Source organism: Anoplophora glabripennis, unplaced genomic scaffold, assembly GCF_000390285.2.
Source record: "Anoplophora glabripennis isolate ALB-LARVAE unplaced genomic scaffold, Agla_2.0 scaffold260, whole genome shotgun sequence".
NCBI lineage: Eukaryota > Metazoa > Arthropoda > Insecta > Coleoptera > Cerambycidae > Anoplophora > Anoplophora glabripennis.
This window is the reverse complement of record NW_019416403.1, coordinates 562,203-589,052: the sequence shown is the minus strand read 5'-3', so window position 1 is coordinate 589,052 and position 26,850 is coordinate 562,203. Positions and strand designations below refer to the sequence as shown.

The following is a 26,850-nucleotide window of genomic DNA, read 5'->3' as shown; positions in this document are numbered from 1 at the left end:
TCCACATAACTTGTACCACCTATATATTAACACCACTACTCAGGTAGATACAGTGAAGACAAGGGTCTAGAGAGACTAAAGAGTTAGTCTTCACACAAGAATAAAAGCCACACTTGATAAATATTTATATTTATTGAACGTTATATTATTTACAATTCTACGCTAATACTCTAAAGCTAGGGTAACGAGAGCTAGCAAAAGCAAAACTACATTCAGTAAACTATAGGCTTGGCTGATATCTCTACACAAAACTGAGAAGAAATATAACAATAATATATGGTAGCAGGGCTCCTCTTCCTGATGTGCGGCTAGCAGGGCTGAAAAGAATATATAAGGGAAGTGACAACCTATGACTTGAACGCGTAGCGAGGCCAAGTACACCGGATATTGCGAGAGTTCACGCAACTACGTAATACGGGCGGTTTTATGAAAGGCAAGGTATGATTAGTTCAAAACAGACAGTAGCCAAGTTTTTACCTAAATCTTTCTAAACCTTTTACTCACTTCCTTTCCCTCGACACTTCTACACTGTTGTGGCGGTAAAAAGGAACGAACTCTGTAGTAGAATTACCTCGCCAGGTCTCCGATTAGCTCGGGAGACTTGCGCATTGGATATGCGCGGAACTTACCTACTTCGGCGATCTTCCTGGTGTTGGCGGACTGGACTCCTCGCTGCCATCGATGGAGATGAACTGAATTTCCACCTGAGCTTCTACGGTGGACAGTGGTGGCTGCGCAGTCCCCACAACCTGCACTTAACAGAATCTTACCACTTGGGTTCTTCCTGATGTGTTGCCGGACTGGACTGCTCGCTGCGACGGTCGATGTCGAATGAACTTTCAATTCAGCTTAACTGCCAAGCTGTCACGGTGAGCGGTGGCGGCTGCTCGGTCTTCACAAGCTGGATTTGGAAAAATTCTTATCAGACGGCGGTCTTCCTAGGGTTGGTGATGGACTGGATTTCTCCCTACTACGGCTGGATGTACAGCTACTACCGAAACGGTGGCAATTGTGCAGTTTTCACAAACTGGAAGCAGAATCTCACTTCCTTCAAACCGTAATCTGCACTGTCTTCTCTGGCTGGTTGCTACCTACTGATTATAGATTCTAACTTGCTAGATGAGCAAATGCGCCAGCGACTTCGCACTCTTGTCGTGTGGGGTAAATTCACACGGTGTGAAAGATGCAAATGGCAGTGCATTGATTTCAATAAAATAAAGAAACAAAAATGCGGGGTGTCTCAAAATCTTGTTTGAAAATCACATCGTTACATAGCAAAATTATTAAGAGTAAACTATTCAACATTTTGCGTCGAAAAAGATAAATTAGAATAGAATACAACTGATTTAAATCTGACAATTTAATATCGACATCTGGAATACCCTAACAATCGAATTTAGGACCATTCCTTTTTATTTCATTTATTAACGATTTACCTTTCTCTGAAATATAATCATTTTTCTTTTTGCTGGCGACTTGAAGCTAATTTTGATCACAACTAATTAGGATGACTATTTAATACCACAAAAACTGATAGATCATGTGGAAATATGGTTTCAAAAAAGTCAATTATCTGTTAATAAGTGTAGGGTTTGCTCGTTTACCACCAAAAAAATAATCGCTGATAATTGACTACACCCTTGGTGATGCATTACTGCTACGTTTTGATAATATTCAAGATTAAGGCGATCTATGACAATGAACAGTCGTTCATACTGCCTGACTTTTATGCTATTCAAATTGATGGTTAATATCCAAATAGAGGTTACGAACATAGGCGTTAGATCGATTGCGAACTAAGAGAATACTACTAATAAATTCATTTTTCCTGTTATGTTTTCTGTTTTAAACTATTTAATAGGTCTTAATACTTCTCTCTACTGAGTTCCTTCAATATTCGAGTTTCTAGACACGGAGCTGGTGCTAACTGCACATTCTGTTGTTAGAATTTTAAAACTAATATACTTCTTAAATCTCTCATATATACCATGCCAAATAGTTATAATATAATATGCGTAATGTGATATAAACCAGTATATCTTGAAAAATCTGTTATCTTAGAGTATGAAATTTGGGACATTTAGCAATTATTAACTTATAGCCAGAAATATGAAATAAAGTTTTCACAGCACTATGCATTTTCCGCGCATTCGGTAGACTAAATGAAACATCAGAGTACTGTAGCTTGGAAAACTTCTATTGACGAAACAGTAGAGTAAAATCAAATACTGTAAACCGAATCTGTCGCTTCACTACCTTAGAGCAAATGTTTAATGTGACGAATACCAACTTCGTTATATAATGTGCAACGACGAACCATGTTTTGTCTAATTCTCTGTAATATTCCATGCTCCTCTCTGATGGTATCAAATGATGTAAAGATGCGCTGAATAAACTCAAGTACTGTTTCTACTGGTGTCGAGTATACCAGGAACTTTACATAACCCCAGAGGAAAGAGTCAAGAGGGGTGAGATCAGGGGAGCGCGCAGACCAAGGAACTTCCCTTCCAATTACTTGTGGCCTGCAAATGTCTGTGAGATACGCTCTAGCCCAACGATCAAAGTGCGCTGGAGCACCGTTGTGCTGAAATTACAAACTAGCCCGCAATTGCAATCAGAGATCCGTCCTCCAGAAATTCAGGCAAGGAATTTTCCAGAAATTTCTAATACCATGCTGCATTCGAACGATCTGGTAAGATGTGTGGTCCAATAAGGTAATTTCCAACAATTTCAGTCCAAATGTATACTGAGAATCTCACCCGGTAATGTCTTTTGCGGGTGTTAAAAATACACTCCCTTGTAAAAGTTGACTCATCAGTGAACGAGGTCTGGAAAATTGGGGACAACAGCACATTGACGAAGGAAACTGTGAGAATTGTTGCTGTGGTTCAAAATCAGGCCATACTTTGAACTAGTTGATCTTGGAATGGATGTAGGTGCTAACCATGCAAAACCCACCACTCGTGTGATATACATACGTGCATTGCGTGGACAATTGCACGTGTGCTTGTTCATCGCATGTTTCATAACGTCTTCTTCAAATTCAGGGTTTCGTCTTCTTCTCCTTCCACCTGTCTGTTGTTTATCAGCTGTCATGGTTCCTCTTTCCCTCAGAATAATGAGTAGCTAGGAAGTCGTCTGTTTGGGTATCTTCCCGCGTACAACCGACTAGCTGCACTGGCATTCCCGCGAGATTCACCATAACACAAATGCATATCAACAAGTTCTCTTAAGGTGTAATACCCTTCATTAAGTCAGAACTTAACTACAGTACGTAAAGAATGATAAGCATTGACTCAAATTGACTAGCTGTGTGTTTACAGTAGCACAGCACCAGTGGATGGATGGAGTGAACTGAAGGACGACAAGCACTAAGTAAACAACTTCTAGAAGTACAAGGGGCCCAATGGGGCCTAAGTGCTGTATCTTTTTAAGCTATCCTTCCTAAAATTCCAGATTCCAGAAACAACTTCTGTACTCAGGCTCAGGTAAACATAACGTTAGTGGATGGAAGAGCACTTTATCAAGTGATAGGAGGTCATACACCTTCTACAGCTGTAAAAGCTTTGTTTCACACTTGCAGCTATAGGTTCCACATTGCCAAATGTTCCGAATTTCATCCTCTACAATCTCCCAAATTTTTAAAACGTATTTGTATTTATTGAATTTTCACTATGGTTTTTTACACTTATTCTGTTAAATAATAAATCTTTTCTTTCACATTTACCTGATCTACACTCGTTCAAGGCATTTTTTCCCATTTTCCAAGTTATTCTTTACTCTATTATTTCGGCAAAATATTTCTGATCATTCTTTGAGTCATCGTATTAGAATCAATCTATATTTGCGTAACCTTTCATTCTTTAATATAACCAATAACTTATTTCAAACAAATAGACCTTTTCTATATAAAGTCAGGAGTTCTAATGTCTAGCAACATTGCAGCTTCAAGTTCGTATCCAGTCATCATTTACGAAATGTATATACACATATCAAAGTTTAATCGCAACTTCTCGCCTAAAAGGCAGTACGACGGCTGTCGAGGAATGATTTGCAGGGATATTTTCAACAGGAAGCCTAGATGTAGCGACTACGGGTCGTAAATCAAATTGGAGGGGTCCGTAATTTCAATTTGACTTCAGCGTTCTGCGAAGCGGAACTTTGTACGTGGAGCCGCATTCGAATTATATTTTTATAAAATTGCAATACTATTTAAGGCTCCGTAGTTGGAAGAAGGATGATTGGCATAAATAAATTGCACCCCCCCAGAAGTAAATTGAACATTTGTGAACAGCGACTTATCTAAATTGCGATTAATGGGCAAGACGAGGTGCTAATTGAAAGTTTATTTTTTTGTGGCTTTGTATAAACAATCTCATTAGTGCGTATTTATATAAATCTGTATAGATTTACCGAAAAAAATCGAACCGAGTTTTCGTCTGCTAAGTTTTCTACAGTTTGAGCCAAAAATATAAAATTTTAGACCATTTTAGTCGGAAGCGTTTCAGATTGAGAGTATTGGGGATAGATACTGGATACATTCTTCGGTATGCTAATTTTTCAACAGTTTTAGCAAAAAATATATTTTTCTACAAAACTGTTAAAAGTGGGCTTTTTAATTGTCATTTTTGATGTTAAAAATGTCATTTTTTGACACGCGTGTTAAAAGTAAGTTACTTTTAACACTAGTGTTAAAAGTACTGGTTGCAACGAAAATTTTGGTTCATAAACACTGCGATCTGTGTGGTATTTTTTGATTTCTTATTTTTATTGAGTTTAAAGTTCTTCCGATTGTTTTGTTGAAAAAATAGTGTATGATATACGTGTTAAAAGTGATTTTATTTTGTTCGTGAAGTTAAAAAACTCGCTACGCTCGTTTTTTAATCATCTTCACTCACAAAATAGAATGCCACTTTTAACACTTGTATCATAAATAACTATTTTCTACAAAACTGTTAAAAGTGGGCTTTTTAATTGTCATTTTTGATGTTAAAAATGTCATTTTTTGACACGCGTGTTAAAAGTAAGTTACTTTTAACACTAGTGTTAAAAGTACTGGTTGCAACGAAAATTTTGGTTCATAAACACTGCGATCTGTGTGGTATTTTTTGATTTCTTATTTTTATTGAGTTTAAAGTTCTTCCGATTGTTTTGTTGAAAAAATAGTGTATGATATACGTGTTAAAAGTGATTTTATTTTGTTCGCTACGCTCGTTTTTTAATCATCTTCACTCACAAAATAGAATGCCACTTTTAACACTTGTATCATAAATAACTATTTTTCTACAAAACTGTTAAAAGTGGGCTTTTTAATTGTCATTTTTGATGTTAAAAATGTCATTTTTTGACACGCGTGTTAAAGTAAGTTACTTTTAACACTAGTATTAAAAGTACTGGTTGCTACGAAAATTTTGGTTCATAAACACTGCGATCTGTGTGGTATTTTTTGATTTCATATTTTTATTGAGTTTAAAGTTCTTCCGAATGTTTTGTAGAAAAAATAGTGTATGATATACGTGTTAAAAGTGATTTTATTTTGTTCGTGAAGTTAAAAAACTCGCTACGCTCGTTTTTTAACCATCTAAATGTTCCGAATTCCATCCTCTACAATCTCCCAAATTTTTAAAACGTATTTGTATTTATTGAATATTCACTATGGTTTTTTACACTTATTCTGTTAAATAATAAATCTTTTCTTTCACATTTACCTGATCTACACTCGTTCAAGGCATTTTTTCCCATTTTCCAAGTTATTCTTTACTCTATTATTTCGGCAAAATATTTCTGATCATTCTTTGAGTCATCGTATTAGAATCAATCTATATTTGCGTAACCTTTCATTCTTTAATATAACCAATAACTTATTTCAAACAAATAGACCTTTTCTATATAAAGTCAGGAGTCCTAATGTCTAGCAACATTGCAGCTTCAAGTTCGTATCCAGTCATCATTTACGAAATGTATATACACATATCAAAGTTTAATCGCAACTTCTCGCCTAAAAGGCAGTACGACGGCTGTCGAGGAATGATTTGCAGGGATATTTTCAACAGGAAGCCTAGATGTAGCGACTACGGGTCGTAAATCAAATTGGAGGGGTCCGTAATTTCAATTTGACTTCAGCGTTCTGCGAAGCGGAACTTTGTACGTGGAGCCGCATTCGAATTATATTTTTATAAAATTGCAATACTATTTAAGGCTCCGTAGTTGGAAGAAGGATGATTGGCATAAATAAATTGCACCCCCCCAGAAGTAAATTGAACATTTGTGAACAGCGACTTATCTAAATTGCGATTAATGGGCAAGACGAGGTGCTAATTGAAAGTTTATTTTTTTGTGGCTTTGTATAAACAATCTCATTAGTGCGTATTTATATAAATCTGTATAGATTTACCGAAAAAAATCGAACCGAGTTTTCGTCTGCTAAGTTTTCTACAGTTTGAGCCAAAAATATAAAATTTTAGACCATTTTAGTCGGAAGCGTTTCAGATTGAGAGTATTGGGGATAGATACTGGATACATTCTTCGGTATGCTAATTTTTCAACAGTTTTAGCAAAAAATATATTTTTCTACAAAACTGTTAAAAGTGGGCTTTTTAATTGTCATTTTTGATGTTAAAAATGTCATTTTTTGACACGCGTGTTAAAAGTAAGTTACTTTTAACACTAGTGTTAAAAGTACTGGTTGCTACGAAAATTTTGGTTCATAAACACTGCGATCTGTGTGGTATTTTTTGATTTCTTATTTTTATTGAGTTTAAAGTTCTTCCGATTGTTTTGTAGAAAAAATAGTGTATGATATACGTGTTAAAAGTGATTTTATTTTGTTCGTGAAGTTAAAAAACTCGCTACGCTCGTTTTTTAATCATCTTCACTCACAAAAAAAAAATCTTACTTTTAACACGTATATCATAAATAGCTATTATCTACAATCACACTGTTATGCACACATGCAGTAGTCGAGTAAAGTAACTTTATTTCACTAGTAGAATAATGAAAAAATAATAAACCTATAATAAATTAAATTTAATTTATTTACTTATTAACATTAACATTTACATTGATAGTAATAGACATTTCGTTTTTTGTTTTATCACATTTAACTTCCTTTCCGTTAATAACAACCCTTGTAGCATTGTTGCCATCATTTTCGGAACGCATAAAATCTACCGAAGTTTGTGAAGAATTTGCACAAGTTACGGATGTCTCTTCTTGTAAGGAACAGCTATATTTTCCTTGCAATTTCCTTGCAATATCAAGTTTGTTAGATATAGACTCCTCAACATAACTTTCTGCTACAGAGGAGCTCTTTCATCCACCATGCTGTTTGATGGTTTTAAGATCAGCACCTTTATTGGCCAATAAAGTTGTTGAAGTGGGCCTCATACAATGGCCAGTATATGCTTCTGGATTTGCGATATTCAGGAAGGAAGCAACTATTGAGGGTACCTTCGCCAATGTGTTGATTCCAACAGGCTAAGAAGTACATTTTTGATTGATGTATCGTAAAAAGAATCTGTCTTGTCCGTCTTGGTGTCAGGTATTGAATCAAGTTGACTGCCATTGTTCTGTACGTCACTAATTTTCAAATGGCTCAGGAGATGGAATGTGGTCACAAAACAGTATAAACCACCTGTATTTGATGGGATAAGTTCAAAGACTCGACGCTTGAGTCCCACATATTTTAAGCGAAAACAATAAGAATCAACACTTCACAACTGCCGCTGGTTTCTGTCGTCATCAACATGTAGTCATAAGGCATGTTGTTTTCATCGTATTGTCGTTTGTGATGAAAAATGGTTAAGCCCCAAAAAAGAAGCAACTCCGCGAACAAGAAGTTCATCTTCGAAAGACAATGTATGCCTCTGATGGGATTGAAAATGGATTCTTTATTACGAACCAAACAATCAAACTGTCAACCCAGAACTCTATGCCCAACAACTACGGCGTTATTCAACAAAAAAAGACCTGATCGGACATACGTTGTTCTTTTACAACATGCAACATGACATGACGGCCTTTCTGAAGTTGAGTTGCGAAGTTTTGCCACATCCGCCTACTCTCCCGATGCTCCCGTCTTTTGATTATCACCTCTTCCGCTTTTTGTCAAATTCCTTACTCGGTGATTTATTTTAAGAACAATGAGTTAAGAGTTGGTTAGATGAGTTTTCCGAGTCAAAACCGGACACTTTTCTAAAATTGTTGTTAAATAATATAATCATTCAAAGAAATTTCTTGTATTTTTTTATATAATTTTGTCTAACTATAAATCCCACACTGCAAAAAGCTGGCACGTATAAATAGATAGCGCTACATCGAACGTACATACTTCAAAAAGTTGTTGGTGTTTCGAAAATCAACCCGTTTTCGTCACAAATCACTCTCCACGTGATGCACCAAGGAAACTTTTTTATTTCATGGGATTATCAAATCTCATCTGTGGGTCATCTGTAAACATTGTAACAAGCGGCTTGTTTATTATTCTCGGCCTAAATAATATAATATTCCTCATGCTTATTTTAATAGTCAAAAACACAACCGCAATAAGATCTTCCGCTTAAAAAAGGAAGTGTCGTTACGCCCCATTAAAATGAGTCGCATGTAAACAAGCAGTTATTTTAAAACGGCAAAGCATCTGCATACAGTCTATATTTTTTTAGTTACAGAGCAAGATCTGCCCCACCAGTATCTATGATTTCGGTAATCATAACATCGCTCGTGATTTGCAGTGTTTGAATTCTTGTTTTGGTTTAGTTTTACTAGTTTTAGACTATTAAGTGTAAAAAATAACTTTGGAACCCAGAAAAAATCATTATCTTCAGTTAAAAATTTTTTTTTTTGCACATACAAGTCAAAAAATAGTATAATGTAAGAAACCTTGAAACTTTCCTTAATATTGAAATTTTATTCATCATAGTTAACAAAATGTTATTTGAATGAAATTTTCGGAAGCCATACTAAATTTTACATAAAATTCGTTTGTGTTGAAATAAAATTGAAACACCTACGATTTGGAACGGGTAGTTAGACGAGGTTGAGATGTGTTTTCCATTATAATTGTTTATTTTCAATTTTTCAATAATCCGACAATTTTAAAAGGGTACTCTTGTTCCAAATCGATAAAGTTAACCGTTTTCCAACAAGTTGGGCATAATGTAGTATCATTTGACACACGTCACGTGAGCGCAAAAAATAGCGAAAAATCGACAAAAACCACGTTAGAGCGCGCAAAAAAATTCGAAAAGTTTTTTTTCTGATATTGATTAATTATGTTTCTCATGTATTTTGGTATGCTGAATTCGAGTCTGAAATCTATTTTTATCCCCACAAATTTTGCAAAAAATAGTTGAAAATGGCAAAAAATCAAATTAATGAGAGTGAAAAAATTTAGAAAGAGGTTTTCTAGATGGGTCAAACGTTCTGTTCATAAGTTTTGTTGAGTCGACTTTGAATCTAAAGTGTGTTTAGCCTCATTAACCAAGAATTTTGCAAAAATCTCAAAACACCGCAGAAACAATGAAAATCGTGAATCCCAAAAAATCTTGAATAAGGTTTTCTTTGATGCTGCTCTTACACTTTTCTTCTCTTGTAGCGAACCCTTTCCTCTTCGAATGACCTATGCAGCGGATTCCTTTTTTTCTTCTGTCTATTCTGATTCGTTTCCCTCTTTAGTGTCCAACTGAAATCCGCCATCATGTTGATATCCCATCTTCCTTGGTAACGATTCTCTATTTCACTTATATCTTGATGGAATCTTTCTCCTTGTTCTTCACTGTAGTCTCCAAGGTTTTCAGGAAAGTAGTCCAGCTGAGAGCGCAGGAAGTGCAATTTAAGATTCATCAAGCAATCTAACTGTTTGCAATTTTTCAACATTCCTTCAACCAAATTTTCGTAATCCACACTCTTCTCATTTCCTGAATAGTCCCGTGTCATTCGTCCTTGTAATGAAATTTTCGTTTCGAAAAAGAGTACGAATTTGAGGACAACCAAATATACCTTCTTTCAATTCCGAATCGCTTATCCCTGGAAACTTCTCTCCTAAATATCGAAAACAGTCACCGTCTTTGTCCAGAGCTTTGACAAACTGTTTCTCGAGAGCAAGCCTTATATGAGGAGATGGTAGTAAAATTTTTAGAGGCTCAATCTGTGGTCTATGTATGATGTTCATCGACCCTGGATGAAACTCCGTTCTCATTGACCACCCTTTCAAAACTTAGTGATTTTTCCTATTATTTATGCAGCTTAAAAGAGTTCAGATTTGAAATCACCACATCAAAATGCATAAGAAACCGACTTCAGTTCAGAACAAATTCTTTCGATTTTTTGCACTCACTAACGTAATTTTCGACGATTTTTCACTAATTTTTTGCCACTTACTCAAAAATTTGGAGGTGTTTGAGCTAAACGGACTTCAAATGCAAATTTAGTACGTCAAAATACATGAAACCTATTGGGTCAAATCAAAGGTACCTACATACTACCTTTTTTGTGTGGCGGTGATTATTAATGCAACGTATTGAAAGAGAGTGGCATATTACACAGCCCCACAAAAAAAAGTGGAATATCCGAAAGGCAAGACCCTGGTATCTACATATTTTTGGGGCCGAATCCGGTGTCGGTTTGACTAGTTTAGCTCTGGTTGAAGGTCACTTTAAGGTCAAATGTAGAGAATCAAGTGCCAACAAAGTAAACCTACATTTTTATACGTTTTTAGGATCGATGAATTCAAATCTGAGTTGATCGGATCAGGCTGCGTCAAGGTCACTTCAAGGTCAAATGTAGGGAATCAATTGCTAACAAAGTAAACCTCCGTATCTGTACGTTTTGAGGTCGCTTAATCCGAATCCGGGGCCCGTTTGACCTGGTCAGGTTTGCTAAGTTCTAAACTCAAAACACTCAAGTATTCATTTATGCGTATTAAAATTTGAGTAACAAATTATAATAGATTAGAAAGCTTTCACTCTGAACCCGTGACTTTCGAGTTTATTGTTTTCGTATGACAAAATTCTAGTATCTCAGAATCTACACAGTAGAATGCTGTCGTATTTGGCTAAAAAGCAAAGGGTTACGACGTAGTTTTTATGTGTGCAAGAATTTGTCGATTGCATAGAAAATTTCCTGAGCAAGAGTAAAATGTTGAAAAATTTTTAAAAATTTCTAAATGGTTATAAAAGTGTAAAAATAGGTAATTTTAGTATTGATCATTGCTTATTATGACAACAAGTATCTCTAAAAAATTGTGTGCCCTTTCTAAACCTCTAACAATTTTGTCAATCGAAAACCACGAGATCAATCGTTGCAAAATTTCTAGGGTAGAATTGGCATATGTTTTACTGTTTCTTTACAAAGTTTTATCAATATTTATAGATATTTACTTATTTTAAAAATTGTTCCATATATACATATGATTTTCTATTATTTTTCGCCCAATGTTAATGCAAAATTCAACTTTTTTGATTCGCAGTTGTTGTAACAGGGAAAAATATGTCGAATAACTGGTCATTTTTTTTTCTTTTTGTATGTTTGTTGTTCGCCTGAATTTAGCAATGGTTTTTTTGAATAGGCAGACTCGGATTCTTATTCTACATAATATTTGGGATTTTTCTATACCACAAAATAGATGACATCAAACACAAACGCCAAATCCTACTTTTACTGCTACCGCCTGGACTACCAGTAATTTAAACGTTCTAACTACAAATTTTTACTATACTATTAAATAAAACAATGTTGATAACATTTTATGCGTTTGTACAAATTTTATTTGTCAAAGAATTAATTTTTTCTTTTTCACATAAAAATTTAATTACACTTGTTTATTTTCCGATATACTCGTATTAAAGAAGTTACAATTTTTAAGTGTACTTATTACTATTTATTTTATTATGTGTTTTCACACAATAATTGATATATTTTTTTTCAATGTACTTTTCTCTCTAATTTTTACGAATCCATCATCTTTGAATTTCCGCTTATACAGGATGGCCCAACGAAAACGTAACAGAGCCCGTAGCGGATAGGAAAAACTTTTTTTGGAAAAACGCAAAAACCCGTCGATTTTGTTTGCGAGAGGGACATCTTTTTGCATGAATTAGATGGTTCTAACTGCTACCCCCTGATCGGGGTAAACATCCCCTCCAAATTTTTAAATAGGAAGGGTGGTCAAGTTGCATATCGTTGAAAAGCTCTTTTGATTCTCTACACAGTCATGGATCCCTCTTGAAAATCAACCCATTTTTTTAAAAGATAAAGGGTGCAGAACTTAACACATACAAAATTTCCTATTATCTCTACAAATTATTCTCTAATTAAAATTCGCTATCGAGTTCGTTATTAATTTCAAAATCATTAAGTTAAAGAAGCGTCTAAACATATCCAAATGGCTGGAAATAATTGACCAGCAACTTCAATTCAATAACAAATAATTTTACGTGAACTATTCTCATTACTTACTCCAACGTGTTGTTAGATTGTTTGCAGTTATTTCTTTCACAAATTCCACTAAAAACGGTATAGATAAAAGACCATTTTGCAGTCAGCGATTTTATCGTAAAGTGGTGTTAGTGGTTTTAGTAGCTGTTTCGCATTAAATACAAAATAATTAAAAATGGTTTATTCGATGCAAGAGAGGGTGGAAATAATTGAATTTTTTTTATAAAAATAACAAATATGCTTCGAGAGCAGCTCAGTTGTTTACTGAACGAGATGCCAATAAACCCGTCCATCGCAAAATTGTCTTGGCGTTAGTAAGAAAATTCCGGGAGACGGGATCTGTGGGCAATAAAAAGCGAAACAATGAAAGTCATGTACGTAATGAAGCTGTGGAGGTTGCAGTTCTGGGACACGTTGCTTTAGATCATATGCTAAGTACGCGGCAATTGGCTTCTGTAAGCGGTGTAAGTCGGGGTAGTGTACAACGAATTTTAAAACATTTCAAAACAAGTTTCATCCTTACAACATTCACCTTCTCCATGAACTTCACGAGGATGACTTTGACCGCCGGGTACAATTTTGCGAGGTCATGACTGAACGGACGATGCATAATCCAAATTTTCTTTTCAACATTTGTTTTGGCGATGAGTGCAGCTTTTTCCTAAATGGCACCGTCAACCGTCATAATTGCCGTTACTGGGCAGACTCCAATCGAAGGATATTCCACGAACAGCATACTCAACACCCAGAAAAATTAAATGTTTGGTGATTCCCTTGTTGGTTCTTTTTTATAAATGGTAATTTGACTGGTGATATGTATTTGGAATTGCTGCAAGAAGCCATCGATCCAGCCTTAACGGTAATTGTGGAAAACAATAATGATTACCTCGAAGATGAACTGATGTTTCAGAAAGACGGGCTCCCCCCACTATGCCCACCATGTGCGCGAATTCTTAAACCATACATTTCCGAATCGTTGGATAAGTAGGAGCGGTGACATTGAATGGCCTTCTAGATCCCCAGATTTAAGTCCATTGGACTACTTTTTGTGGGGACACCTGAAAACCAAAATCTATGCCACCCAACCGGACTCTCTGGAAGCTCTACGTCAACGTATCATTAATGAATGTCGTCTAGTCACCCCTGAAATGCTCCAGAATGTAAGACAACGTTTTGAACAAAATCTTTATAATTGCATGGACGCAGGGGCCAACATTTTGAACATTGACTGTAATACAATTTCATTAATAAAATTTTGCTTTCATAACCCTGTATCTTTTACAACAATAGGCTGATTTTCAAAAGTGGCACATGACTGTGTAGAGAATTAAAAGAGCTTTTGAACGATATGCAACTTGACCACCCTACCCATTTAAGGGGATGTTTACCCTGCTCAGGGGGTAGCAGTTAGAACCATCTAATTCATGCAAAAAGATGTCCCCCTCGCAAACAAAATCGACGGGTTTTTGCGTTTTTCCAAAAAAAATTTTCCTAGCCGCTATGGGCTCTGTTACGTTTTCATTGGGCCACCCTGTATTGAAATATAACATAATTTTTCACCGTGAAACACGATAGTTTGTCGTTTATTGCCCATAAGTATTACCGAAAATATAAAACTGTGGAAGAGGTATTTATCAATTTAATTTTTTTAATGCTTATTCTTGTTAAAACGATATTTGATGTACAATCAGCTCTGCAAGTAGGTTACAATTAACATATATATGTAGATTAATAATGCTTTGAAATATTATTTGTAAATATTTTCAAATTTTACAGACATTTTCTAAAATTCTTGGCTAAAATTTAATAGCCAATTTAAATCCGAAATTGTAGAATTTTGTTTCTCTTTTTAAGGAAAAATAATATATAAAGCGAATAATCATAGATAATGTCTACTTAGGTTTTTCATAAAATGGTTTCAGGTTTGAGAATTGTCCACGTCGCGGCTGAAATGGATATGCCATTGGCGTGCAAGCGTCGTCGATGTCGGATGATATCCGACAACTACACACTGTTTCGGAATTAGTGCATATTAGTGAGTGTTGATGGTGCGCTGTCCAGCAAAATCACAGTGAAAGAGAGTCGCGTCGGGTTTACTTAGTGATGTGAGTTGGTAAATTTTCCAGTCAATACTGACGTCAATTGAGCTACAAAATTTATTTCCCAATATTTGAATTAAAATCTACACTGTTATTGTTAAAATAAATTTATCGCCTAAGATTTTTGCTCATAAGTATCAAGTTTTTTAAATTCTTGCAGTAACTAGTATTATTAAACATTAAATGTTTAAGTACCTACTTTCAGAGATGAAATTAAAATTTTTGAAAAAAAATCACATTTACTTAAATATTTCAAAAGCTATTTGTTAGACGTAATAATTACACAGGACCACAAAAAAAATCTACGAAAGGTCTCCTCGGTCAAACCTATCGTATTATATGTTTTTTGGGTCGCTGAAACCGAATCTTCAACTCATTTGGTATGGTGGTCCTATCACGTCACAGTTTTTTCTGACCTCAAAAAATAGCTGAAAAAATGGTAGAATTCAACAAAATCAACCCTGCAACCTGTTAAAACCTTATAACTCCACATCCTTATGATCCCGCATGAGTTCGACATGTCGTAAAATGATAACTCGTAACCGTAAAAATACATAACCTCAAAATTTCATGAGCCCAAAACCCAAAAACCCAGAATAAGCAGCGAATAAACTTACACATAGGTCACAAACCTTCATTTTTGAATAGTAAACTCTTTTAACCTAAAACCCCAAAACCCCATAACCTGAAAACACGACAAGGCCTCAATCTGAAACCTCAAAACGCCGAAGCTGAATAACACTAAGATCCCAAAAACTTCAAAATCAGGGCCGGCATTAATAAAGGGTTAAAAAAAATTAATAAGTTGGCGATCACTTTGAGCGTCACACATGAGCAGCGAGAACAAAGAAGCCACTGGCCGAAACTCATAAACTTAAGCTCCCAAACCCACATACCCTGGATGAAGTTAAATCTCTAAACCCGAGTTCCCAAACCCACAAAACTTGAGTGCAGTAAGATCTCCAAACCCGAGCTCCCAAACTCACATACCTTGGGCACAGCAAACCCTCAAACCCAAGATCCTAAACCCACATACTCTGGGTACAACAAGTTTCATAAACCTAATCTTCCAAACCTACCTGGCCGCAGAAAGATCCTCAAACCCGAGTAATTGAAACCAGATACTCATTAGAATCCAAGAAACTTCAAAGGCATAAAAATCTACGAGTTGGTGATGCCTACATTTTGCCGTACCCATGAACAACGACTTGGACGTAAGAGGACTCTGTTCCCTCTGGGGTGCTTGATTTTCGTGAGTCCCCTTGCCTCTCACTTTCTTATAGAAAATTTGGTTAATATCCATTCAGGTATTTTCTTTGTGCTCATGTGTGATGCTCGAAGTGATCGCCACCCTCAACCTTATTAAAGCCGGCCCTGGTTTTGAAGTTTTGCGGTTTTAGGGTTATTCAGCTTCGCGGTTTTGAGGTTTCAGATTGAGGCCTTGTCGTGTTTTCGGGTTATGGAGTTTCGGGGTTTTAGGTTAAAAGGGTTTACTATTCAAAAATTAAGGTTTGTGCCCTGTGTGTAAGTTTCTTCGCTGTTTATTTTGGGTTTTGGGCTCATCCAATTTCCTCGTTCGGGATCATAAGGATGTGGAGTTATAAGGTTTTAACAGGTTGCAGGGTTGATTTTGTTGAATTCTACCACTTTTCAGCTATTTTTTGAGGTTAGAAAAAATCTCTGACGTGATGGGACCAAATGAGTTGCAGATTCGGTTTCAGCGACCCAAAAAACATATACGATAATTTTGGCCGAGGAGACCTTTCGTTGAATTTTTTTGCGGTCCTGTGATTATTCAAATATAATATTGAAAATTAACAAACATTATTAAAATTTCTTCTGAACTGCGTATTTTGGAAATTTGATATATGCACTTAATTCCCTACACCTCTAAAAATTGTTTTAAGTAACGAACGAAAGTCACCTTAAAAACCATGAGTGTACAAATTTACAAGTTAGTCCCTCCAGACATACTCAAAATATTACGAAAAATTGAAAATTAGTTTTGGCTTTAATACCTACCTTATAAAATGAAAAACAGCAATCTTCAAATAAGATATATTCAGTTCAATTGTCATCATTTGAGATCAGCAATTTCTCTGTAAGATGTATACTTACCAGTATTAATAAATCACTTTGTATTTTTTTAGATAAATCCCAAGAATGCGCATACATCTTTAGAAACTATAACTTCTTCAAAATTACTCCTTATTCTGATACGACCATTTTTTGTGATAATTGATAAAGTACTTGTTCCAGAAAAATGGAAATTGTTCATGCACAAGTAAGTGCAAATTACAAATTGTTAATACAAGTAAAAAATTGCCTAGATCATAGTCTTTAATACAAACGACCATTATATACCGAACTTTTTTTATCGTTGATCGAACTGAAAAATAGTAATATTAATTCACAGCAGAATTTAATTTTTAAATTTTTTTATTCTTGTTAAATTTTGAAAAACTTTATGGTTTTCAAGAAAAACCGTATTAACTGAAACAAGATTTTAACAGTGTTCATTAGAAAATATTCAAAAAGTCAGTAAGTAGGCTTTATCTTTCAAATTTGCCAATTGGCGAAATAAATTTGACTTCACTTCTCTCCTAATTCTACAAAAAGAAAACAAGTACCTACCTAGGTAGTTTTTAAATAAGCGAATATTGTATTAAGTAAAAAACACAAACAAATAATAAAAATAATAATTGATATTTTTTCAACAACAGAGGCAATTGTTGAAGTAAAATAAATTTATTACTAACTGACAATTTTGAAAGATAAATTCATTGCGTACTACTAACTTTTCTATTAATTTCTAATAAACACTGTTAAAATTTTGATTCAGTTAATACGGTTTTTCTTGAAAACCATAAAGTTTTTTAAAATTTAACAAGAGCAAAAAAATTTATAGAATTAAATACTGCTGTGAATTAATATTATTATTTTTCAATTCGGTAAATGAAACAAAAAGTTCGGTACAATTTTAGGGGTGAGTCATCCCCAATGAACACCTTGTAGTACTTCAATTAACTTTAAATCATAGTCAAAGAAGACTAGTAATAAACCTAAGTCATGTACCAAATATGGTTCTTCTGCGGTAAAGTGTTGCAGATATATTAATTTTTTTCGAAATTTAGAGTCCCACTTTGGGGGGCTAATAACTCCTAAGGGGTGCAACTTTGTATGTAGGTAATTTTGGTTAAATTACAATATTTTGGACCTGCCCTGTCTCGGGAAAGTCAATAAAATTACCATTTTGCGGTAAATTGAATATAATTAATTGTATAGCTCTTTTCATGAAGAAAGTGCACAGGATAAAAATATTATTTCATATTTGCTTCATCAAATTCATAAAAACTAAAACTACAAGTGAAAAGTGCTGAAATTTCCTATTTCTTTAGTTAAATAAGAAGTTTCTAGGCAATACTTTTTTTGGATATTCTTATAATCTATTGGAAAATAAAATAAAGCAATATATTAAAACGGTTTGTTTTGTAAAACGATAAGTGTCAAAGAACTTATGAATATTTCATATTTTAATTTACTTCGTTCTCGTAAACATTCCATTTTTCTACTTTGTTGCACTGAAATATGAACAAATCAAACAACTAATCACCTAATTGTTTCTAAGGAAGTGATTATAACTCTTTATCCTCATTCAATTCTTCTGAGTGCATACTATTCCCCTGAAATTTCTAAGTATCTTAACAGTAACGAAGTAAATCGAATCAAGAAGCAAACTTTACACTTTGGTATTCTAATTGGGTCAAATTTCATATGAGATATTTCAATAAATGTAATTTTTTCTAACAAAGTAGTATTTTGTATCTCTGAAAGAATTACTTAGAATATTAAGCCTTTTAGATATAAAATGATTAAAAGAATAATCTAAGGCAAGGGTCGGCAACTGGCGGACCGCGGAAGGTAAAATACTGGACCGCCAAAAATTTTTTGAAAGTATAAATTACTCAAATAAATTATTTAAAAAATGTTTTTTTAGGTTTGAGTGCCAACCTTATCATTTTTTCTAGTATTTTACAATTGTGTGACTGTTTTGAGTTATTAATGGTTAGTAAGCAGATTAAATTTGAGTTCAAATGAAAATTTGTAAGAAATATGATTTTTTTTTTTTTGGACCTCGTTAAAAATTTTTAAAAGTATCCGGACACCACCTAAAATTACTTGCCGACCCCTGATCTAAGGTTTAAAAAGTAGCAGGTACCCATATCAGTGTTGTGTTTCTAGTAGGACGTCAAGTAGACGGTAGTAAAGCTGTAGAGGGTGTTTCAAAATAATGTATTGTATTTAGAGGTTGATAGAATGTTATAAAAATATTATCATTTTTTTCATTTGTTTTTGAGATACAGGACATCAAAAATGATTTTTTATTACCATCGAGTCATACCTTTTCCTTTTTGTATTGTAATTCACTAAGTATTTGAAGACGCTAATGAGTGTCGCTGATTTTTGACTATCTGCCGGAAGTCACTAATTATGATCTGTCTCAACGATACGTACCTAATTTTTTTTTAAGTTTTTTTGTATTATGTCATATATTATAATGCAAAATTTTGTTTTCCATAAAAAAGAACTGTCTCTAAAATCACCAAATTTGCACTGTTTTTGAAAGAAATGCCTTCGATTGTCCTAAAAACCAACCAGCATCTATTTCTTATTATGTCATAGTGTGTTGTATATCAACAAATTGGTTGACTTTTTTTCTCAAAAAAACGTGTATTTTAGCGAATTTTACAGGAGTATATTTAATATGTAGAATGAAATTGCATTATAATATATGATGTATAGTTAATATAAAAATTTTGACATGTCATAAAAAATTATATCCTGAAATGTCACTGAGGAACTAGCGACCTCTCTCAAATGGTCAGAGCACTTAGCGCTCTCAAAAATCCAAATATCAATGCAGTATATTTAATACATCGAATAGATGTATCTAAAATTTAATTTTAAAAATCGTCTTTGACCACTTGTATTTAAAAATAAGAGAGAAGCAAATTGCCAAATTTTTTTGATATTATGTCGTCCTCTGAATATATAATAAGTATTGTGAAACACCCTGTATAGAATGTAATTTACATCACGTGTGAACATATCACCGGAAGAGAGAGCATCAAAATTGTAAAAGTGTTGTAAGTTTGTCTTATAATCTCGAATCTAATTATTAATGGTTTAGAAATTGCAAGGACATTGCAGTTAAAACATAATACATTTATAGCAATAGCTCAGAAATGAAGAAATATACAGGGTGTATGAACCGACACAGGACGAATGTATACAGGGCAATGGTGTTCTAAGGCAACTTTTCTCTATACCAAGTTGCTTCTTTTTGCCGCTAGGTGGCGTTAAATTAAAGAGAGAGAGAGAGAGATAGTAAAAGTTTTAGTTCTTTCGAAATAACTCCAAAACGATCTGTTCGATTTAAATGAAATTTAGTATGCTAATACTTGTGTGTAGATGTCACTTTCTGACATAGTCTTTTACTCATTTTTCTCTAAGTAATGTTTGTAATTTTATATAAAATGGAAAAACCTAAAAAGATTTTGTCTACTAGTGGTTATACAAAGCATTAAGTATACAAGTTGCATTAAGGCACTATATTTTCTTTGCACTTTCCTTCGTCTGTTATTATGAACCCTCCTCTCTATTTTTACATTATTTGGTCATATAGTAAGGTAATTATTTACTCTTTAATAAAAGTTCAGGATTAAAAAATAATTTAGTAAATTTGGAAGAGTTAAAACCTGCTTCACCTTGTAACTTTTATTGCAGTGACAATAATTGTAGTTGTGTGTTATAAGTATTTTGAATCTTTAGACATTTTTAAACAAAAGATAAACTCTATTTATTAAGCTAACCTTAATTTTACGACAAGTAGTTCAGTTATAGTGATGTATTTATGTAATTTACATTATTTTAACTACTAGTTTTTAACAACGATAATGTCTCATAAAAAGAACTAGTGTCTAATTTCAGGACTAAATGAATATGGAACTAGATTGGTAGGAAGTAGACGTCGTGTCGTTTCGCCCTATCTCATTTTTTTACTTTATTTATTCTAGTATGTTCTAGAATATTAAAATGAATAAAACATTATTTCGAGAAACAATTCTATTGATATAATTGTATATTATTTTTAATAAATTACATACAATAATATTCCTATAAATGTACTGCTTACGTCTTCAACAGTACTTGATATTATTACTTTTGGAGACCGATGATGAGCAAAAATGGCGTAATAAACAAACAAACCATTTTTTATTAAAAATGTCTAAGAATTCAGAATGTACTACTAATTTATTAAATTATTTTCACTAACGTGAAAGTTAGAGAATGAATCAGAATATGTAGTTTAATTGTATAATGAATTTAAAAAATTTTTTTTTCTGAGCTACAGCTAAGATTTATTTTTTTTAATTGGCAATTGGAAGTGGGATTTTAAGGCAGATTTTTAACAAGTTTTATGAATTTTTTTACACACGCTATGAAACACCTGTAAATATATTAAAAATGTATACATGTGCCTTTAATTTGTTGCATTCAAAATTCTGCAATTGAATAATATTTAGTAAACATTTTATATAATGCATTTTATGAATAAGTGACCGGAATAATAATTAAAATAAAACAAGTTATTACCAAGTTTTCTATTGAACTGATTTAATTTTTTTTCTTAAATTTGTTAATATCTACAGTTAAAGAACAAAAAAAAAGTCGCTACTTTTTGCGGTGGTAAATAATAATTTTCCAGCTAAACTATTTAAATATTCTTTGTATAGGATGAGCCAAATCTTTTGGGCTAGAAAAAAGGAGTTTATATATCATAGCCTATGACATTTTTCATAACTTGAACCGTTTCAGATATGCAAAACGCTTTCCAATTTTAGTCATTTTATATTAAGTTCTATAACTTTTTTGTATGTGAAAATATTAAATTTTTATAAGTGGGCCTTAGACAGTTTTTCTATAATCTTCTTTATTTACAACAAAAATCAAAAAAATATATATTGGGACAACCTACATATATTTTAATATTTGAAATGGTAATGATTGCACATTTACACGAAAATTTTAATTCAAGGAATAAACGTCAATAATATTTTTTTAATTCATCAGTTTCATGGTATAAGTGTGCCATGAATGTATTTGATGTGTCGAAAAAAAAAAAAAATTTACACTGAATTGTATCAAACAATTGATTTATAAAAAATAATAGCTAATGGATTTTATGAAAAAAAACTGTATAAAAGATGTGTTTATTAAAATCAATTATTTTCACAAAAAAATGTTATACAACATCATAGAACATGACCAAAAATGAAAACCACCCTATATCTATTCCCGTGTCACCTAAACTATATGTTTTTTCTATCTTATCGAGTAACAGGAGCAACTCCAAAAATATCAAGTTAGTCCTACTTTGTACGAGACTTTCACATAAAATTTTACACTGCTCTATTTTTTTACCCTTCATCTAGAAAAATGGTAAAAGCTAAAGTTTTAAGTAATTTTCTTGCGACCTCCTAAAAATTGAATGTTGCATTTCGAGGATATTAATCAAACTTATGTTTTTCTAAATAGAACATTGTACATATGTTTATTTTTTTGGAACTATTTTCGTGCTATTAAATTTAATAAACATATCTTTAAATATTTTATTAAGAAGAAAATATTATATTGTAAATTGTGCTTTATAATAACCGCAATATGTTCTAGACAAAGGACATTTTTTTAAATAAGATTTTCTTATAAAGGGATAAGTTTACGATCCACAAGAAGTCCTGGTTTGCCTTTCAAATAGTTCTTTCTGTGATAACATTGAAAGCTAACATAAATAAAAAAAAAGATTTAATAATTTATTTGATCTAAAGAAGAAAAGTTAATTGCAGTTTTCGAGGACTCAAGTGAAATTTGACAGTTGTACAATACTGGAAAAAATTAAAGCAACAAAAAATTTTCATGGCTTTATCTTATTAAAAAAAGGACGTATCGAGATAAGGAAAAAATAATTTTGCAGCTCTAAGTCTCTAGTTTCAAAATCATTAGACACAAAAATTTTTGATCTAGTTATCGAACAATCAACCTTGAGAAAAAAAATTTTCCAAATTTTTTTTAGGACTGTCCATGGACTGAAGCTAGAAAATATTAATGTTTGGTTTATATCTCCAAAGAGTAACAATTAATTGTTTCTCTGATATTCTTCTCTGATATCTAAAACAGAATTATGTAAAACTTTGGTTATTACCATTTTTTCTAAAATAAAAAGGCAAAAAAAATAAGAATTACACAGCGTTGCATGAATAACCCCGCGCATTATATTCCTTTTTTAAAAGAACCTCAAATGTGCTCTTGACATGTCAGTATTGACGTCGGCGGTGCTCGACCGGCGGCCGAATTCACCCCCAGATCCTGTGTGATTTCAGTGGCGGAATAAGCAGGGCAGTGGCGTGCTGCAGGGATGGGGATGGGGGGCAGCTGACGGTAGAGGATAGCGGCAGGCGTCAGGGCGGCCGACAATGCGGCCTGTGTTCGTTGGTCGCCCGCGCCTTCCGCCGAGCAGTTTGTGGCGCCGCCAGCCGCAGGGGCAGCGGCGACTCCTACCAAGAACTGACCGGACCTCCGCCGGACGAGGAGCACACCGTTTCCGTAAGTGGCATTCGCTATGTGTAATTTCAACCTCATCCTGAGAATGTATGTCTCGATAATCCTGAAGTAGGGTGTGTAATGAATTACTGGCTTTCAGTATCCATTATACAGGGTGTCCCGGTAATTGATACAAAAAACTCGAGATGAGATCAAAATAATAATATTAATCAGTTCTTAATATTAATTTTGCATATGGGCCTTCGATAACAAGTTACGGGCCCTCAAAGCTGAAAATTAAAAAGTTATTTTTATTTACAGTCTCTAAACTATTAACTTCAGCATGATGCAAATTTGGTAATTGATACACATGTGTACAGCTCGCTTTTGCTGTTGTAAGTGAGACTTCATTACACCCAGAATGCCAGAGACGGACTATGCCTAATGGTTAACAACCCAGAATTTTTGCATAAATGACGATCACAGTCTGCCTACAACAAAAATAAGTTCTCTGAAGAAATTGCCAACGATGATACTCTCTTGGTTCAACTCCGTAAAATTAATAGTTTAGGAAATATTTGTGATTTTATGTCACAGTGCACATTGAGCGGCGCCCCCACAATTTTTTGTTTTTAATTTTTAATTGGACATAGCTACTATTAGACCGATCGAAATAACTCATTTAGAGGGAAAAAAAAGAACATTGTTACCTGGACTTTTATAAATGGAAATGATAAAAAGGCTTATAATAAACCTAAAAAAAATAAATGCATGAGCAGGGGCGGCGGAGGGTTGATTTGGGAGCATGAAATGTTATGAAAATTTGTATTATTGGGATGTCTGACGAAAGTTGACGTAAAAAAACTATCCAATACAAAAGTTGTAGATTATGCAAAAATCTACTTTTGTAGAGGTCACTTTTTAACATAACCTCAAAATTTCCAAGAAAAATGTGAAAAACAGTTTTTTTTCTGATTTTTCGTTTTTTATTTCTCATTTCCGCAAAAATAATTTAGTTTCGACGAAACTTGGTGAAAATATACCTTTCTGTGTCTTAAATAACCACAAATTATTTTAGATAAAAAAATAAAGAAGTTTCCGATATATTATTTTTTTCCGGTCTGAAACACGTTTTCTTCAAGGAAAAATTCTACTTAGAAAAATCATCGTACAGAGTTCTGCCGGTGATAATTTTTTTCGTTTTGACATATACTTTTTGGTGAAATAAAAAAATCTGTGATCACAGTTCAAAAACATTAACAAAAATGCAAAAAAAAATAAAAAATTACTTGCAGCAATGAATTTTTCAGTAATTGTTGATAATTTGTTTAAATTAAAATAATATCAAAAACTGATTACACCATTCTATTGTACGGAAAAATACAAAAAAAACTGTCTCATTGTTTGACCCAAAACTTTATTTTTGTATAGTATTGCTATAAACATCGAATAGTGAATAAATAAAATAAATAATATTTTTTGCGTAGGATCGATTAGTAGGTATACTTATTTTTTAAATTTTGATGAATTCATAGATATGCAGTGTGTCCAAGATAAAGATGGAATAGCATTAGGATCTAGGAAACGGTAAAAGATACAGGGTGGCTCAGATTAGAAAAAAAGTTGTGTTTTTTATACCTAATTTTAAAATAAATTACATATTTATAATGCTACTTTTTTCGCTCTGTACAATGGCATCAACCAATGACATCAACATGTTTGCAGTCCTACGTTTCGTCTTCGAGGGGCCATCATCGAGTTAATTTTTTTTAAATACGTCACTGCTATTTTTATGACAAAATCTAAAGTCATTTTTAATTATGAATTAGAGGATATTAGTATTGTAATCTCTTACAAAGTTTTTAGCTTCTTTTGGCTATCATTTAAAATTTTTCCTGAGCGCAGCTCTGAACGCTTTCAAAATATCTATTGGATGAAGTCATAACAGTATAAAAGTCAATACCGCACAAAATATCTAACAATTTTTTTTACTACTATTTAATACTAATTAGAAATAATAAAATATTTCATAAATTCGTATTATTTTTTTATTAGGTACAAATTTTTAAATTATTGATTAAAAAAAATTGTTGGATATTTTATGCTGTATTGACCTTTATTATATCCTCTCTCTCTCCTCCAATAAATACAGGTATTTTGAAAGCGTTCAGAGTCGTACTCAGGAAACATTTTAAATGATAGCTAAAAACCTTTTTAAACGATTACAATAGTAATATCCTCTAATTCAGAATTAAAAATTACTTTAGATTTTGTCATAAAAATAGCAGCGTTATATTAAAAAAAATTAATCTGATGATGGCCCCTCGAAGACGAAACGTCGGATTACAAAAATGTTGACGACACTGGATAAAGCGAACAAAGTGGCAATGTAAATATGCAATTTATTTAAAATTCGTTTTTAAATAAAGCCAGAAAAAAATAAAATGATTTTGCAAAATTTCGGGTTTTCGGATTTTGCGTCAACAGTAGACTTTGCAGTTAATACTTTGTATTGCTGAAATCTCAAATCATCCAGGGATAATTTACCATTTGTGCATTTGTAATTCGACTTAGTAATACTGAACAAAAATAAAGGTTTGGGTCAAACAATGACACATTTTGTTTATTTTTTTTTCCGTAGAATTGAATGTTGTAATCAGCTTTTGAATGTTTTTTAATTTAAACAAATTATTATCTACAGTAACTGAAAAATTCATTGTTGCAAGTCATTTAAATTTTTTTACATTTTTGACCATATTTTTGAACTGTGATTACAGATTTTTTTATTTCACCAAAAAGTATATATCAAAACGAAAAAAATGTTTATCGGCAGAACTCTGTACGATGATTTTTCTAAGTAGAATTTTTCTTTGGAAAAAAAAAGTGTTTCAGGTCGAAAAAATGAATATCTCAGAAATTTCTTGACATTTGTATCTAAAAAAATTTGTGGTTGTTTAACACACAGAAAGGTATACTTTCACCAAGTTTCGTCAAAATTAAATTATTTTTGCGGAAATGAGAAATAAAAAATCAGAAAAAAACTGTTTTTCGCATTTTTCTTAGAAATTTTGAGGTTATGTTAAAATCTACAAAATCTACAAAAGTAGATTTTTGTATGATCTATAACTTTTGTATTGGATACTTTCTTGTTTTATGTCAACTTTCGTCAGAAATCCGAATGATACAATTTTTCATAACTTTTCAACCCCCCAAATCAACCCTCCGCCGCCCCTGCTCATGCATTTATTTTTTTTAGGTTTATTATAAACCTTTTTACCATTTCCACTTATAAAAGTCCAGGTAATAATTTTCTTTTTTTTCCCTCTAAATGAAATATTTCGATCGGTTTAATAGTAATTATGTCCAAATAAAAATTAAAAACAAAAAATGGTGGAGGCGCCGCTTGATATGCACTGTGACATAAAATCACAAATATTTCCTAAACTGTTAATTTTACCGAGTTGAACCAAGAGGGTATTATCGTTGCCAAATTCTTCAGAGAACTTATTTCTGAAGCAGGCTGACTGCGATCGTCATCTATGCAAAAATTCTGGGTTGCTAATCATTGGACATAGTCCGTCCCTGGCGTTCTGGGTATAATGAAGCTTCACTTACAACATCAAAAACAAGCTGTGTTACCGATCACCAAACCTGCATCATGCTGAAGTTAATAGTTTAGAGACTATATAAAAATAACTTTTTAATTTTCACCTTTGAG

At 33.1% G+C, this 26,850-nt stretch overlaps 1 protein-coding gene and 1 long non-coding RNA gene across 2 annotated transcripts in view; both read left to right on the top strand.

Moving 5' to 3' along the window:
- The window catches only part of LOC111691496, a 57,636-nt gene extending 34,582 nt beyond the window's left edge, over window positions 1-23,054 (top strand). The window contains exons 2-3 of the long non-coding RNA XR_002762961.1: window positions 14,355-14,537; window positions 22,973-23,054. This is a non-coding gene — a long non-coding RNA (uncharacterized LOC111691496). The remainder of the gene's footprint in view (window positions 1-14,354; window positions 14,538-22,972) is intronic.
- LOC108906859 overlaps window positions 23,055-26,850 on the top strand; it is a 267,026-nt gene continuing 263,230 nt past the window's right edge. Inside the window, exon 1 of the mRNA XM_018710290.2 lies at window positions 23,055-23,195. The gene's annotated coding sequence lies outside the window, so the exon portion shown is untranslated. The remainder of the gene's footprint in view (window positions 23,196-26,850) is intronic.